At 47.8% G+C, this 15,835-nt stretch overlaps 1 pseudogene; it reads right to left on the reverse strand.

Moving 5' to 3' along the window:
* Positions 1-9,921: 9,921 nt before the first annotated feature.
* On the reverse strand, positions 9,922-13,921 carry LOC136477847 (metal-nicotianamine transporter YSL2-like; annotated as a pseudogene).
* Between the last annotated feature and the right edge of the window lie 1,914 nt (positions 13,922-15,835).

Consider the following 15,835-nt stretch of genomic DNA (forward strand, 5'->3'; position numbering starts at 1 on the left):
ACGGCACGCCAGCCACGAGAATCAGCACTACTGCCTTGACAGTTGACAGCGCCCCCGGTCGAGCGTCCTCGTCGCTGCCGGTCTCGCCTTTTCGAATTAAATAAGCACTAAGCAGCAGAGTCCAGTAGTAGTGCCTGACTGCCTGTGCCGGGGAAATGCTGGGGCAATGCCGCAAAAAGGAAGCAAGGAAATGCACCGGAAAAACATCGCTCGCCTTGCGTAGCACGGCGGCGCAAAACCAGGGGCGAGACCGCAGTTTGCACGAACAAGGGGCGGGGGCGGCGGCGGGGGCGGGGCCGGCGGCCAGCCACACACCGGCGGGAGCGAGTTTGGTTTGGGCAGGCTCCCTCGGTCCTAAGATTTTTTCCTTGCCACGATGGATTTGTAGAATCGGATTGTAGGATCATTATCCTATCATATTTTGCAAAATATGGAATTTTTTATATAAAAATTGTAACATATCGTAAAGATCAATACTCATAATCTTCGATCTAAATTATGCATGTACAGTATAAACCATTACTCCTATATCTTTTTTTCCACAATGGTAGAACCTAATTTCATTACCATAGCAACGGAATAAATATAGTATCAGTTCAAGCAAACACGGACATTACCAAAAGGTGCATTCATGCACATAATCACAAAGGGAACATACGCATGACCAAAAAAAACCACTACCCATAACAGATTCTAAACACGCAACAACGTCTGACCAAAAAACGATATTCACACTTTTTTAACAGTGTCTCCCAAAGTTCTGCGCCTGTTCATCAACGCAGCTCGCAGATAACATCCACCGGGCGTTTAGCTCAACCGGCATAAGGGATCAACTGACGCTCTTCCTGATTACGCATCTGCACATCCTGTGTGTGGAAGAAGAAGGGCGCCGTCTTCACTGCTTCCGCTCACTGGACAACATGCTGCTTGCCTGCTTCAAGTCATCCTTCGGCAAACCTGCCTAAGTAAGAAAGGAGCATATCATACACACGATCTCAGTAGTAGATTTTATTCTTTTGTTGTCAAAATACACTGCGTTTCTGGTTCGCCAAATTGCCTAGCAAATGGCAGACAACCCAACAGCATACATCTGAGACCCTTGAGGGAGGATATTTTTAATCCAAACCCGGTATTGGTTCATGTTTCCAGGTCTACAATCAGCTCCCAAAGAATATCATTACTCCTACATCTAACATCTTAATGTATCATAACATGTTGTAGAAGGCAAAAAAAAAAAAAACATACCAGCACAACTAATACAACTCCATTTCTCATTGAAATTAGCTGATTTAGATATCGGTGAAGTTTTTTCAGTGTAGTATCCCAGGGAACTACTGAGATACTGTGGAACTAGCATAAAAAATGGGATCAAAATTGCCTCGGCCCAATAGTCATATTGACAACAACCTTTGCACGTGAGACATTATCCCCAGTGTCCCACTCGCTCTGGGTCGTTCACAGCCTCACAGCCACGGGCAATCGTCTTCTTCGCTTGGTTATAAACCGTATCTTTTCAACTAACAAACATTATTTTTCTCTCATAATAAATCAGATAATAGTACTTTGAGCCATGATTTATCAGCCAAGCGAACGGGACGAATACCTGTGCCACCATGCGCTGCGCTGTACCATCACGCCAGCGACCGATCGGAGCGATCACTCACTGTCTTTTCCGCCCGTTTCCTGGTGGTGTTCCTTCCATCGGAACAGAAGGCACATAAAACTCCTTGGGCTTTGCACATACGCCCAGGCCATCTGTTCGTCAGTTGTTTTGTGGTTGAATTGAGGTCAGAATTCCGTGCCGGTCTCTCTGGCCGTTTTTTGGACGGAGAGGAAACAAGCTGAACGTTCCCAGATTAGCACAGTGGTGCTAGCACGAAATATTGAGATGATTGGTCCGAAGAGCTGTTGGGCCTGTACCAGGTCCCATAACTTGACAAACTCAGCCATTTGCTGGACGGTCTCCATCCTCCACAGTCCCCTTGTCCAACTTTGATTTATTAGACCATCCTGTACCGTTTGGTTTTTCCTCCAGGCCCACTTGAATAGACTGGGTGCTAGCTAGATCGATGGGAGCCCGGCCATCAAGCCACGGCGAATGCCAGAAGAGAGCTTTATCTCCCCTTCCCACCGTGACCATCGTTGATGCTCGAAAAAAATGCCCTGTCCACTGAATCGCATGGTGCAGCAGTCCCCGCTGATGGTCTGTCTGGGCTTGCCCAATCTTGCCAAAGACGATCAAATCCGTTGGAGATGGACAGCGGATGGCAACTACTCTGCAAAATCAGCGTACTTGGCTCAGTTCATGGGGTCTTACTCGAATATAATGGCGAATTCAATTTGGAAGGCTCATACTGAAGCAAACTCAAAATTTTTACGTGGCTGCTAGTAAAGTCAAAGGTTCTTACGGCTGATAAGCTAGCGCTGAGGCATTGGCCTTGCAACCCAACCTGCCCGCTTTGTGATCAGGATGCAGAAACAACTGTCCATCTTTGCATTCGTTGCCCTTTTGCAAAAGAAGTGTGGATGCTAGTCAAAAATTGGTTACTGACATTGATGGGGACGTGCAGACTATGAAAATCTGGTGGGAGAAGTCACTACAGGGAAGATCAATAACTCAACAAAGAACAACAGTAGCCATCTTGGCTAGCGTTTGGTTGAGAGATAAGGTAGGGTGGGATGGTCCCAACTCTGGTTCGTGGATGTGATAACTTCATTTTTTGTTTGGTTGACGAGAGATGGGGCCATTCTATTTTTTGTTTGGTGTAGAGACCGCAAAAGGGATCTGTCACTGACAAATAGGACCCATTTATAAATTTTTCTTTTTTCTTTTCTTCTTCCTCTCTCTCCCCTTATCCTCTCGTCCCAACAGCCGCTCGCACCAGGCTACAACCCGCCTCCACCGCGAACCGCGCTGGCCGCGAGCCGCCCGACGCCTCCTCCTCCGCGGCGGCAGGGCCGGCCCCAGAGCTCGCGCGCCTGCCGGGGGCGGAGCTGATGAATACAGGCCCGATCTTCCGAGAGGTAGCCAGTAAGTTCGATTTGTGGAGATCTCGACGTTGGCGATCCAGCTTCAAATCAGACACGATTCGAACCCTGCAACCGTTACACCACCGCTCCGTTGGTTATCAACCAAGCACAACTTGATTGACCTCGCCAAGAAGGCTTTTCCTGCAAGCGAATCGAAGAGCACAAGCAAGAAGGTAAAACACGCAATCTGAAATTGCAAATATGAATGACGCGAATATCAATAGAGGGTTCAAGAACTCGGTTCCAAAGGACTAATCAACACAGTGGAGGAGATCAAGAACGGGGGCCCTGGATCACTGTAAAAGGATTTGTCACCACAGTTACAATGAACGATTCAGTTTCTCGAGGGAAAACTAAACTCTAAACAAAACCCAATTGTGTAGCAGCGGCGGCGGCTGTGTTTATAGTCTAAGACTCGACCTAGGGTTGGGGACGGCCAGGGGTTGGGCGCCCACAACTTGGGCTTAAGGCCCGACACGATACATGGCCAAGTTGGCCCAAATAGGTGACGCAGCACCTTGCCGTGGTCACACAGAATGATCCACGGACCTTCTGGAGCTGGGACCAGATCCAAAACGACGGCATCGTCGTCCCCTTTCCAACGCATCCAAGAACGGCCCGTTTCGATGTCGTATGAGGAAGTTATGACCGAAACAGTAACGACGTGTCTGCTGAATCCGAGGACGACGTGGCAGCTGAGTTGGAAACGAATTGCAACTTGGGGAAGACCATGGCGTCGGTGTGTCCAGCGTGGCGATGTCCTCATCATCCTCCCCTTCTCGAATTGGAGTCGTTCTCGACTCCATCTTGGCGATGTCCTCATTATCCCCTCCTTGTAGAATTGGAGTCATCCTCGACTCCATCCCATCATCAGCGAACTCCTACAAAAGGTTAGTGACAGCAGGCAATGCACCAGACATAAAAGGTTGACAAAACATAGTATAACATGGTGCATCAGGATTATCACATAACTCAGCAGTAGCAGGAGTTGTAGCAAGAAAAGCACCTCCTTTTAACTTAATCCCATTATTTTTAGCAATGTCTGTTGGAGGTTTATTTTTGATCTCATTAGCATGTTTAATAATATCCGTAGGAGACAAAGGCAGCAATGTAATTTTCTTGTCCTTATGTATGATAGTGTATGTATTAGTTCTACCATGGTGTAAGGCATCATTATCAAATTCCCATGGGCGACCTAACAAAATGGAACAAGCTTGCATAGGGACAACATCAAAATCAGCAGTATCATGATAAGAGCCTGTGAAAAAGCTAATGCGTGCTGATTTAGTTACCTTAGTCTTACCACTATTATTGAACCATTGAAGTTTATATGGATACGAATGTTGTTGTGTGGTCAAGCCAAGCTTGTCAACCAAATCTGAACTCACCAAGTTGTTGCAACTCCCGCTATCAATGATAGTGAGAACACGACAACCCTGCACAATGAGATACATGTGGAACAAATTGTGGCGTTGGATCTTCATCTCTTCTTCATGACCCACACGTGTACTCAACACACGCTGCACAAGAAGGCTAGGGTAGTCCGCGGCAGCAGCCACAGAGTCAATGGTGATGGCCTCCTTGTCATGATCGCCCTCGATGGGATCTGCATCAATGTTAGCAGCAAGGGCTAAATCATCTTCAACATCACTAGCACTTACATATCCATCCTCGGTAGCAATGAAAGCGCGACGACTGGGGCATTCCTTCATGACATGTCCCATGCCTTTGCATCGGTGGCAAATGATTTTAGAGCTGGACGAGGAGGAGCTAGTAGAAGCACCCGGAGTGCCACCTTTCTTCAGCTGTGGAAACTGCACATTAGACAATTTACTTACCCCGGAAGAAAATGGAGGTGTAGATGGCTGTGGTGCAACAGGAAGCTTGGGCGTCTCCGGCTCAGAACGCTGCTGAAAATTCCTCCCATTGTTAGACCTGAGAGGCTGGTGTTGTTTGCGTCCCTGTACTTCTCGTTCGGCCTTAATAGCAAGATGATATAATTGGGAAAAATTGTGCCATTCTTTGTAATCAAGTATGTTCTGTATATCATGGTTTAAACCACAAAAAAATCTAGCACTAGCATCATCATCATCTTCATTTATACCACAACCGTACTAAACCAATAAGCAATTCTTGATAGTATGCTTCTACTCCTTTATCACCTTGTTTTAAAGTTTGTAGTTTCAAACGTAAATCACGTTGGTAATAAGGAGGAACAAAACGAGATTTCATACGTTGCTTTAAAACATTCCAAGTTTGAGGCACAGCAGCAGCATTATTGGCATTGCAAAGATTACTCCATCAGAACAAAGCAAAATTAGTAAACTCACTAGTAGCAAGTCGAACTCTATGCTCAGCAGGAACATTATGAGAATCAAATTTTTGTTGAACAGCAAGCTCCCAATCTAAATATGCCTCTGGATCAACATTACCAGTAAAAGATGGTAGACTAAATTTAATTTTAGCAAAAGGATCATTATTACCATGATTATTACCTGCCATACCGCTACGATTGAAGTTGAGGCGGCGACGGGCACCACCGTCAGCATACGCATCTTCATCACCAGCATCTTCATCATCAGCACGATAAGGTGGAGGGCGTTGCTCAAGCTGTTCAATGCGGGTGACCAGATTGTTCACGTTGCGCGTCAGCTCGGTCATAAGATTGCGTTGTTCAGTCATGAACGTTGCAAGCTCGCTCTTGGACACGCACTCATTGAAGTCCGTCGGAGTTCCTGCCATGGTTAGAAGATAGAAAAAGACAACACCAAAGTATTATCCCTATCAACTAAAAGGAAACAAGTGGTGGTGGTGAAAGTGGAATGCAAAATCACAAGCGGCTTACCATCGTCTTGCCTGTATTCTTACCAACGCCAAACAGGAGCAAAACCAAAGTGGCGAAGCAATCTGTTGTTGAGCGTGGGTAACAGTTGCAAGATGAACCTGTGCTGACAGAAGAATATGTGGAGCTATGGGTAGGCACACAATATGACAGCAAGGATTAGCAATTAACGAGTGCAGAGTAGCGATTGTTCAATCTGGATCCAAAGTACAAATCACAGTTGCTGGCTAAGACGTGTCGAGACGTAGCGCAACAAGGTGAAAACAAAGAACGATCGAAAGAACTCACAGAACAAGCAAATAGCCCGAATTTCTCCTTTTTCCTGAATTTTTCCCGGATTTTCCCAAAAGGCACTAGTAGGAAACAAACTTTTTTTTTACTATTTTTTTTATACTTTTCTCTGAACAAGGATCACAAAAGATGCAACCACAAAAATTGGCACCTACAACTGAGGTGGGATGTGGTCTACAGAAATTCAGCATGTTCTCTGAAAAGCGTGCAAAAACTTTGACAATTTTTTTTTATATTTTCCCAAATTTTTTTGGCAATTCTGATGAAACCAAACAGGACGAAGCCTAGTTTGGGTCGGGTCCAAATGGTGTCAAGAAGCTGCACAAAAAATTTCAGATTTTTCTGATAAACGAGCGAAAAGTTATGCCTGTTTTACCGAAGGTATCTCAAGGTATGTTTTCCGGGAGGCACAACACGGCGGCGGCAGTTAGGACAAAGCGTCCCTAAACTCTAACACCGATCACAGCAGTAGGTATTCGCCTGATGATGTAAGGAGGGCTGCGATGCAGGCAAAATAAGAGCGGCTGGCAACCTATCTAGGGTTTGCGCGGCGGCGAGAAGTTACACAAGGCGGCTAGCGGGGCAAGTCGAATAATGTGGTGGCTTCGACTTGTTGTTTGGGAACGGTGGATGGGATAGCGGCGGAAAACAAAATCACAGCAACGGGCGATTGAACTACGACCACGAACACAATCCTAAACCAGCAACAAGACTCGACCACGGACACAAACTCAACAACACGAATCTGAAACGAAATTGCAAAGGCACAAAGGGCGATAGGACAGCGGAAATTGAAATATTTTTGGGCTTTTTGTGGACTCTAGGTAATGAACAAATATGAATCTAAGGCAAATGAGATTATACCTCACGGTAAACCTAAAATATCTGATACCAATTGATGAATACAGGCCCGATCTTCCGAGAGGTAGCCGGTAAGTTCGATTTGTGGAGATCTCGACGTTGGCGATCCGGCTTCAAATCAGACACGATTCGAACCCTGCAACCGTTACACCACCGCTCCGTTGGTTATCAACCAAGCACAACTTGATTGACCTCGCCAAGAAGGCTTTTCCTGCAAGCGAATCGAAGAGCACAAGCAAGAAGGTAAAACACGCAATCTGAAATTGCAAATATGAATGACGCGAATATCAATAGAGGGTTCAAGAACTCGGTTCCAAAGGACTAATCAACACAGTGGAGGAGATCAAGAACGGGGGCCCTGGATCACTGTAAAAGGATTTGTCACCACAGTTACAATGAACGATTCAGTTTCTCGAGGGAAAACTAAACTCTAAACAAAACCCAATTGTGTAGCAGCGGCGGCGGCTGTGTTTATAGTCTAAGACTCGACCTAGGGTTGGGGACGGCCAGGGGTTGGGCGCCCACAACTTGGGCTTAAGGCCCGACACGATACATGGCCAAGTTAGCCTAAATAGGTGACGCAGCACCTTGCCGTGGTCACACAGAATGATCCACGGACCTTCTGGAGCTGGGACCAGATCCAAAACGATGGCATCGTCGTCCCCTTTCCAACGCATCCAAGAACGGCCCGTTTTGATGTCGTATGAGGAAGTTATGACCGAAACAGTAACGACGTGTCTGCTAAATCCGAGGACGACGTGGCAGCTGAGTTGGAAACGAATTGCAACTTGGGGAAGACCATGGCGTCGGTGTGTCCAGCGTGGCGATGTCCTCATCAGGAGCTCGCCGAGGCCAACCACGACGGTGCAGGGGCGGAGCTCTGCTCCCATGGCCGCGCGCGGTGCCTGTGGATCTTTGTCTCGCCGGATCTCCACCTCCGAAGCTCGCCGGACCTCAGTCATCCATGGACCTCCACCCCTGCCGGCCTCCACCGCGCCCGACGACGGCCTTCTCTCTTCTCTTCTCCGCGTCGCTCTTCTTTCCGACAGTGCGCGCTCGCGGCTCTTCCCACCTGGGGCGTCCCCGTCCGTGAAATTTCCGAGGACGGGGACGCCCGATATCTGATGGGTATATTCGTATGTGGGGTCCGTCCCACCCCATCCCACTTCGTACCTACAACCAAACACACGGTTGATGTACTCAGCCTGAAACATTTGGAAAGAGCGAAACCGGAGAACCTTCGAGGGGACATCGCGGACGTCGGCTCAAGTGTTGGGGCTGATCAAGGAAGAGCTACACCTCTTAAGTAGAGCACTGCAGTTACCGCCATGATTCCTTTCTTTTATGCTACCTGCCTCCCGAATAAAAAAAATTTAGTTCCGTACGATATCCGTAAAATATTATTGAGAGAGTGTGACCCCATAAAAATATTAACTTGACCTAAACTCCAAAATTGAAGTGACAGATTTGCCCTTTCCCTTCCCTTGTCCTCGTACAGGATGGGGACGCACGCATGGGAGGCTTGGATACGGACGCACGGGAGGAAGACAGGCCGCACCGCGCTTGGTTCCGATTCCGCCTGGGAGCGCCGCCCGTACAAGCCGCCTCCGCCGGGCTTTTCGCCGGGTCCGAGGGCCGCCTGCGCTGGCCGCCGCGGGTTGCTCCCCGCGCGCAGGCCACTCCCCTCTTGGAGGGCGCGCCGCCTGCGTCGTCCGCCGCAGGCCGCTCCTCGCCCGGAGGACGCGCCGCCTGCGCCGTTCGTGGCGGGCCGCTCCTCCCGTGGAGTCCGCGTCGCGTCACCTCGCCGGCCGCCTCTACGCGTGGAGTCCGCGCCGCCTCCTCCTCCTCCAGTGCGCACGCAGTGGAAGAAGAATGCATCAGACCCCCGATGGTATTTTGGTCTCGGTTTAAGGCTTGGCCGCTGAAACTATCGGAATGGTACTTTTAGTTTGGCGGTGGCCATAAGTGGTATTTTACGGACCGAAATGTTTAAGTTGTATTTTATGAATGTCGTAACCTTTTAATGCTATAGAACTAATTTTTTCAATAAAAAAATAGAAATCGAGGAAAACACAAGAGTGAAGACTAGAGTGTCATCTTTTTATCATTCTTGGTTCTTTTTCACTCAATGATTCATTCGAATTTTCCAACCAAAAATTCTATATGTTAACCTTTAAGTTGTAAACTGGATTCTTGCTCCTCTCTTATATGATATAGCAGTGCTCCTGCTGATTATTCCAAAAAAAAAAAAAATTGATCCGAAGTGGTGGATGGCAGATTGATAGCTTTTGACAAGGATAGGCTTTGTACTGTGCAAGAATAATTTCGGTGGTACCGTCTTCACACACTTTTTGGGTAAAGGAGGAAACACGTGCGAGTTCTAAGATTTTGGATTCAGAATGAGTGAGAGATGAATTGCAAGATTGTACAGGGGAGGACATTGAACAGAGGGCTTTTCTTAGGCATAGCTAATTATGTAACCCGGCTTAAGTCTAGTGTGTTTTCGATTGGATGCTTTGCAGTCTTGCATATCCCCCTTGTTTCTTAGGCACCGCTGTAACACAAACTTCTTTTCTACTTAACCGTAATTGAACGGCTGCTGCTCTTACGTAGTTACATTAAAAAAAAGATGGTACTGAACAAAACGATTGGTGCCATCCTGAAAGAATACATACATGCTATAGTATCCTATTTCGTCCACCTCGGATACGCTCGTGTACATGCTGCACGTTACCAACTGAAATCTGATTGAACACAGCATAAATATATCCATGGCTTTCTAGGCCTGCCTCCTCTGAAAAAACAAACACGAGCTCAGTTTCATGTGACAACAGAACGGAGGCACGCATGTGACAAGGCCATTCTTTCTACTCATCGCCTCTCCCAGTCCCATCGCACTAGCTTCCTGGCGAGAACTTCATGCAGATCGGAGGCTTCACCTTGGCAAGAGCGAGCAACGAGGACGGGAAGGTGTCCATATCCCGTCTCCGCAGATGAAACCGGACGCGACGGCGGGCACCAGCAGCTCCGCCTCCGCGCTGTCCATCTTGCGCCAGGCGAACACGACCAGGCTCCCCACGTACATGTCGACGGCAAAGTTGGCGCCCACGAGGAACGGCACGGCCATGGCGGTCGGGAGGGGCACGTACCTCCTGTACCTGCTGCGCGGCATCAAGAAGTCCCTCGCGACATTGGTGGCCACCGCGAACGCGAAGAAGCCGACCGACAGCTCCAGGCAGTGCGCCGGCAGCGCCGAGACGCCCTGCACGCCGAGGATGGCCATGTTCCTGAACATCAGCGCGTAGGGGGCCTTCCAGTACCCGTCCGGGTTCCCGATGTCGTCGAATGCTCTGAAGAAGAGCGTGAAGGTGAGCGGCGAGATGACGCAGCCCATGGCTGTGCCGATCACCTGCCCCACCAGCATGGATCTCGGCGACGTCAGCGTCAGATGAGCCGTCTTGAAGTCGTGCATCAGCTCGGCGGAGACTTGCACGAGCTGCTTCACTATTCCGCAGCCGACAAGGCCGGCGATGACGCCGTTGTCCTTCCCTCCCCAGGCTGCAAAGATGAAGAGAGCAATCTTGCCGTAGTTGTAGCTCATGTTGATGTCTGTGAGCCCGGTTCCGTAGGCATTGGAGAACCCTAGCACAGGAGCAAGTACGTATGCCACGACTACATAGTACCACTTCACCTGTCGGAACATTACTGGTATGACGATTATTACAATGATGCTTAATAAGGCATATCCGGTGTACGCCAGCCAATTTGGGATATAGTCTCTGTTGAAGACCTCATCCTCTTCGTCTCATCTGTTGCAGATGTATCCTCATCTTTCACTGCAATTCACTTAGTCAGCATCAAATGAGTTTTTGCAATAAAAGTTGGAGAGATCATGGAACGGTGTATTTCTCGGTGCACATTTACCTTTCTTAATATGTTTGTTCTTGGACCGTTCATGCAAACTATTCACAGTGATAACCATGACTTTGGTGAAGTGGTAGACACCATCCCCCATAATCAGAGCTATACACAGGAAGGACTGCACCAGGTACACAGTAAACATACTTCATAAAAGAGAAGACCATGGATGATCTGTACTCTGTATATTTTGAAAGGAGGCGGCAAATTATCAAGCAGACAGACCTTGTAACCAAACAGGCTTGTCATGCTGCTCTCTGGTACATTTGCTGGGTACCAATTTCCCTTTTGTTTGCTGATGAGCGGCCACAAAACCCCCTAAGAAAGTATAGCACCAAAGAGGCTCGAAAGGTTCACAAGGTGTGAACAGATCATCCCCGCACCAACATATGTGGGGCTGAAATCGAAGAAAAACCTGACAGCCAAAGAATTCAAGATTTTCACATGGATGATGAATTAGTATGAAGCACTACTACAAGCAATCAGTAACCCATTGGGTATACGTTTATTTCCAAGCCTTTAGACCGAAAGTAGGGAACTGAAGAAATCCACAACCCTCGCCACCTGTGTAAAACCATTGGAAGAAGCTTCATAGGAGGCTCATTAGTCATTGCAAAGCACCTCAGGAATCCACGGAGTTGCTTCCTGACATGCAAGGTAAAAGAAGAATACATGTGGTGAATTCGTCACTTTTTTTCCCTAATTGGCAAGATCTCTGCCTATTCATTTAAGCGGTGAATCAACCGGTAGTTAGCACAAAGTGAGTTAATTTCCATACTTTGCACTCTCTTCTCCTCTAGGTGTATGGAATCCATTTATAAGAACAGCAGTTGCAGCCCCACTTGGATAAGTCAGTTTGTAGTCTATGACCAGAACCTGAAATGTTACAAAGATCATTGAGCGCAACATACAACTGAAAGAAAAATAGAGGTTTTTGATTGGTTGGTGGGGTGGCTCTCCAGCCTACAACATGGGCTAGGTCATGCTAGTGAATGGGCCTTCACTGTTGGCCCCGGGATCTCCCGCACGGGTGAGCCGACCGCTCACCGGCGTTCTCTCACACACACTATGACTAGAGGTAGAAGAGGGAGGAAGAACAGAGCGCGCGCACACATAGCACATGCACCAGCGTTGGCCGGAGCTCTGCAGAGGAGATGGCAAAACTGAACTCTCTCTTTACTGAGTTGCAGTGGGAACCTATATATACAACTCTACACATCTAATCCTAGTACACAGACATGTCAAGCTGCCATGCTGCTACAGTGACTAGATGTAACAGCAGGGCTGACTTTGGTGCATGCCCCTACTGTGGCTACAGTGTGGCAGGGGGCCTTTCGGCGCTTGCCCCTGCCGCAGCTACAGTGCAGCAGCAGCAGGGGAGCCCTTTCGGTGCCTGCCCCTGCCGCGCGTACAAAGGGAGAGCATCAGATTACTTTACATTCACAGCTTTACGAAAAAGAATCCAAGTCGTTTGGAAACAAGAATTTGAGTGTTGTTGTTTTGGGGCGCTATTTTTCTTTAAAGTAGCACAAGGGAGCTGCTGAATATGCCGAAATTACAGATTGTGAATATGAAATGAGGCTAAAGAATGGAATAGGGCAGTGGTCCTTTTTTTTTTGCAGGGCACTATGTCTAGTCTATCCTTCCAAAAATGCCAGCTATGTTTATTCATGCCGTGGGATCCAACAAATTGGTCTGAAAAGGGGACCCTATCGACAAACTAAGTGAGTCTACAATTAGAAGCTGCAGATCTGGTAGGCACATGCTCTTTGCAAACTAGTATATGAACAATCTTTTTTGAGCAAATAATTAACTATGAACAATCTGTGACCAATTTATTTGGCAGCATAATTGGCGAGGTTCAAGCTGGGAAGAAAGCAGCAGCTGATCATCTCCTTCGGTTGGCAATCCTTCCTAGCACCAGCTACTTTGTTTTTCTTCCACTTTTATTTTAACTATATGTAATGTAAGCTGCCCTTAACGCTGGCTCCATAATGTGTTCTTTTTTTTTTATGGACAACTAGGCTCCTTGTTTGTTGTGTCTTAAACCGGGGCTTATTTTATCCTTTTGTTTTGCCAACTGCCCCTCCCTCCCTTCTTGTGTAACCTGTTTTTCCTCACATATATACTGAACTACCAGCTCTTCTGCAGTTCTGCTATCAGAAAGCTCAATAGCTAAAGCAGGATATAAAAAGTTGGCATTGTGCATCTACATGCATGGTGTCCTTTTGTTTTGCCAACGATCCAGTTAGTTTGAGGCAAAATTTCTGGGGAAGAGCAAAGGCGGCACCTTTCTAAGCGGGAGCAAGTTGAGGAGGCCCACGAAGCTTATCGCAAGAAGGAAGCCGGTCATCCACCCGATGCCGGGCTCCTAGTAGCTCCCCGGCGCGTTTCCTGGCGTGTTCACCCCGACCAGCTCGTATGTCTTCTCGTCCAGAGCCAGCAGCGACGATCCAAACCCACCTGCACAGCACCAACAAACCTCAATTTCTATATGTGCATCCACAAGCGACACGTGAATTTAGTACATTATCAATAAAAGACTCAGCTTGACTAACGAAAGAAGAGGAGATGGGAGATTGGGAGATAATGGGGATGGGAGCGCACCGCCGAAGCCCATGGTGTAGCAAGCGACGGCGTTATCCTGGCGGGTGAAAGGGAGTGGCGCGCCGCCGGCGCCGAGGCGGAGGCGGCCCAGCGCCCGCGTCCAGCCGCGGAGCGAGAGGAAGGCGAGTAGGGCGGCGGAGACGTTGAGCGTGGAGATGATGCCGGTGGTGAGCGCCAGCTTGAGTATGATCCCAATCAGCAGCGCCGCCACCAGGCCGCGCACCGTCACCTGCTCCCGCCACGGCGGCACGGACTCCTCCGCCCGCCGGTCCGCCGCCGCTACGGGCTCCGACTCGACGTCCTCGGCGTCGGCGATGCACTTCTCGATCTCGACCGCCGGCACCACGCCCGACGCGGGAGCTGCTTCCATGGCTGCCGGGGCGAAGCGAAACTAGCTAGCAGCAGTAGCCTGCAGTTTAGCCCCTTCTCTATAACGACGAAGGCTGTGCGCACCAACAACAAGGCACCAAGCCAGGGAGTCGGGGCAGTGAGAGGGATGATGCCGCCACACAATCCAAAGCAGCAAGGCGGTCAGGGACTCAGGGCCAGCGACGAGCAGCTACATGCCGTGCCGTGCCACCTCTAGTCTAGACTCTAGTGCGAAAAATGTCGGGACCATCAAATATCCGTATATCGGTTAAACAGTTGATATGAACATCCATATCCATATTCCATATATGGACGCTAGACTAGATGTATCTATCTAAATCAATTTTTATTTTTTATTATTTATCTGAATCTATATCGGTATTAAAAACATATATAGATGTGTCCAATATCATCTGTATTCTTAAGTAATTGGTCAAACTATCTAATATCTATATAGTATGTATCTATAACTAATGCTTAATGGTATTAATTTTAATATTACTAATGATGCACAGTTGAAAATGATTTAAAAGTTATTTCTAAAAGAAAAAAGTCAATGTAACAACTGAATTATTAATGTCGATCTCCGTCTGATATTTTAATATGTAAACTTTCTTTATTGAATAATTTAATAATAGTCCGCGCAAAAGAACTTATAGCTATATGTAACCATTTTAATCAAGTACGTGTGACTAGCACAACATGACGAAGAACAAGAACAATACGTTGTTTGGTTGCACCATTGGCGTAACACCTCACATACTGGGAAAAAAAATAGGATGCATGCACTATACACCAAGCTCTAGTGCATACACGCGGTGGATGGATTCCATGTGTCCCTATTTCATGATCGAATAGCATGCACCAGGCCTGCCTTGAGTGCATTTACATGGGCCCAATTATCTACAAATCAACCCATATAGACAGAGTAAAAGAATAGGCGTCTGATTATTTTGTTTGTACATGTGTCAACACATCAGGGATGGAATGCACTATAGGATGGTGCATAGTGTAGTATGGTGACAACACGGTCTTGTTCGCTTCGCTGAAAAAACAAGTCGAAACAATGTTTTGGCTGATTTGTTGTGAGAGAAAAATATGATTTCAGCTGAAAAAACAAGCTGAAACAGACAGATTATAAGAGAAAGGAACAGGACGGTGGCATGGTTCCACGTTCCCGCTGACCGGTGGGGTGCTTGTCTAAGCGTCGCGTGCACGGTCACCATGCTTGCTACGCTTCTCGCGTTGGCGGTGCGATTTCCATCGTAAACGTTAACATCTCCTCTTAATGAAAAACGCGTAACGGACATGTTCTCGTAAAAACAAAGGACAAAGAACCACTCGTTGATATGCTTTTCATGCATCTCAATCTGGATGCATATGAATGCAATAATACTGAGACCTTAATTAGCGTTAAACCAGACGAAATTTCCTTTTGTACTGCAGAAAAATCATGGCCTCATGGGCATACACCAAGCACCACGAACATTTTTGTCCCCTTTCAATTGAATATAAATAGTAGGCAGATGCGGATACATCCCAACTTAGGCACCGTTAGGTTGATAGGCACTACATGAAAAACGGTTTGTAGCAACGGAATAATTTTTTTTTTGTAGAGGCAGCGGGTGATGGAGCCGTTCCTACAGTGACGTGTTCGGGAGCCCAAAGACCAGCCGTCCCTATAAATGGAACAGCAGGGGCGGCTGGTGATACGAGCCGCCCCTACAAATAGGTCTGATTTGTAGAGGCGGCTCGCTCACCAGCCACCCCCGGCACTACCGGAAACAGTAGGTTTGCCGAGTGCCCATAGCACTCGGCAAAGCCTAAGCACACTCGGCAAAGGCTTTGCCGAGTGCCACACTCAGCAAAGAGCAGTCGGCAAAGAACCCATCGGCAAAGGTTTCTTTGCCGAGTGTC

This window comes from Miscanthus floridulus, chromosome 8 (genome assembly GCF_019320115.1).
Source record: "Miscanthus floridulus cultivar M001 chromosome 8, ASM1932011v1, whole genome shotgun sequence".
Classification (NCBI taxonomy): Eukaryota; Viridiplantae; Streptophyta; class Magnoliopsida; order Poales; family Poaceae; genus Miscanthus; species Miscanthus floridulus.